Source organism: Osmerus eperlanus, chromosome 4, assembly GCF_963692335.1.
Source record: "Osmerus eperlanus chromosome 4, fOsmEpe2.1, whole genome shotgun sequence".
Taxonomy (NCBI): Eukaryota; Metazoa; Chordata; class Actinopteri; order Osmeriformes; family Osmeridae; genus Osmerus; species Osmerus eperlanus.
This window is the reverse complement of record NC_085021.1, coordinates 1479722-1482221: the sequence shown is the minus strand read 5'-3', so window position 1 is coordinate 1482221 and position 2500 is coordinate 1479722.

The following is a 2500-nucleotide window of genomic DNA, read 5'->3' as shown; positions in this document are numbered from 1 at the left end:
TTCAACGCACGCCGTCGCGCCCCACTCCAACTTAAATAACAAAACTGTCCCTATCGAAATCGGTTGGATAAAACGGAAACGGGAAGCGAAAGAAAACGTTAAACGTCTACACCGAAATGGCCATAGTCAGTTCCAATGAAAAAACAACTCTCACGTGTGTGCCCCACTCTAAAGCAGTGTATAAAACTATCCCCAGTGAAATCAGAGCTACACAACGAAAACGGGAAGCCAAACAAAACTTTAAACGGACCCACCGAATTGGATATCATCAATCCTGGGAAAATAACCACACACACCGCTGCCCCCCGTGCCAACTTGAATTTAGAAACCGTCCCCAGCGAAATCCCACGTTCGGGCGCAAAACTGCACGTTTGGAGCCACATTTTGTCTGAAGCTGGAAACCTGCATTCAAAGCTGGGAAAAGGTGCTCATTGACAGGCATCTCCACTTCGGGACCTCGTAGCACCTTCACCCGGGTGGCGTTGGAAAGGTCTGGGCGAGGGGCACACGGGGAGGTCAGGCTCGCCACGCGCACGCGCTTCCCCGCGAAACGGGAGCCCAAACAAAACTTTAAACGGACCCACCGAATTGGGGATCATCAATCCTGGGAAAATAACCACGCACACCGCTGCCCCCCGTGCCAACTTGAATTTAGAAACCGTCCCCAGCGAAATCCCACGTTCGGAGCGCAAAACTGCACGTTTGGAGCCACATTTTGTCTGAAGCTGGAAACGTGCATTCAAAGCTGGGAAAAGGTGCTCATTGACAGGCATCTCCACTTCGGGACCTCGTAGCACCTTCACCCGGGTGGCGTTGGAAAGGTCTGGGCGAGGGGGACACGGGGAGGTCAGGCTCGCCACGCGCACGCGCTTCCCCGCGAAACGGGAGCCCAAACAAAACTTTAAACGGACCCACCGAATTGGGGATCATCAATCCTGGGAAAATAACCACGCACACCGCTGCCCCCCGTGCCAACTTGAATTTAGAAACCGTCCCCAGCGAAATCCCACGTTCGGGCGCAAAACTGCACGTTTGGAGCCACATTTTGTCTGAAGCTGGAAACGTGCATTCAAAGCTGGGAAAAGGTGCTCATTGACAGGCATCTCCACTTCGGGACCTCGTAGCACCTTCACCCGGGTGGCGTTGGAAAGGTCTGGGCGAGGGGGACACGGGGAGGTCAGGCTCGCCACGCGCACGCGCTTCCCCGCGAAACGGGAGCCCAAACAAAACTTTAAACGGACCCACCGAATTGGGGATCATCAATCCTGGGAAAATAACCACACACACCGCTGCCCCCCGTGCCAACTTGAATTTAGAAACCGTCCCCAGCGAAATCCCACGTTCGGGCGCAAAACTGCACGTTTGGAGCCACATTTTGTCTGAAGCTGGAAACCTGCATTCAAAGCTGGGAAAAGGTGCTCATTGACAGGCATCTCCACTTCGGGACCTCGTAGCACCTTCACCCGGGTGGCGTTGGAAAGGTCTGGGCGAGGGGCACACGGGGAGGTCAGGCTCGCCACGCGCACGCGCTTCCCCGCGAAACGGGAGCCCAAACAAAACTTTAAACGGACCCACCGAGCTGGGGACGGCTTTTTCCGGGAAGATAACCGCGCACACCGCTGCCCCCCGTGCCAACTTGAATTTAGAAACCGTCCCCAGCGAAATCCCACGTTCGGGCGAATAACTGTGAATTTTAAGCCCCCGTTTCTCTCAAGCTGGAAACGTGCATTCAAAGCTGGGAACAAGGGCTTCATGTACAGGCATCCCCACTTAGGAACCTCGTAGCACCTTCACCCAGGGCTCGTTGGATAGGTATGCCCGAGGGGAACACGGGCACATCGAGACCCGCGGCCGCACGCGCATTTCCCCGACGCTGCGAGCGAAACAACATTTCAAACACGCCTACCGAAATGGGGACACTTTTTTCGGGGAAAATAACCGCACACACCGCTGCCCCTTGCCCTCACTTGAAGAACAAAACCATCCCCAGCAAAATCACACTTTCGGGCGCCAAACGGTGCATTTCACACCCACAAAATACTCAACAAGTCAAACACACTCTCACACTGCAAAATTTGGGAGCCCCGGGGAACAACACTACACTCTTGGCCTCCCCGGGGAACAGCACTCCCAGGGCGGCAAGCACACCTCCGGGGAGGACCCCCCTGCACTACCTGATCACCGTGGGGCCCTGTGCACCCACTCTTAAGCACCCCCCCTGTGTTAAAACCAAAATAACCCCACTTTAAGAAGTACGTGCCCCTGGGCATCCCCTGCTTACAGTGCCCGTGCCCCTGGGCATCCCCTGTTTACAGTGCCCGTGCCCCTGGGCATCCTCCCATTGACTCCCACTCAAAATGGACTTAGGTTTTGGAGGCTAAAGTGCCTGTGATGCAGTGCCCCTGGGCATCCTCCCATTGACTCCCACTCAAAATGGACTTAGGTTTTGGAGGCTAAAGTGCCAGTGATGCAGTGCCCCTGGGCATCCTCCCATTGACTC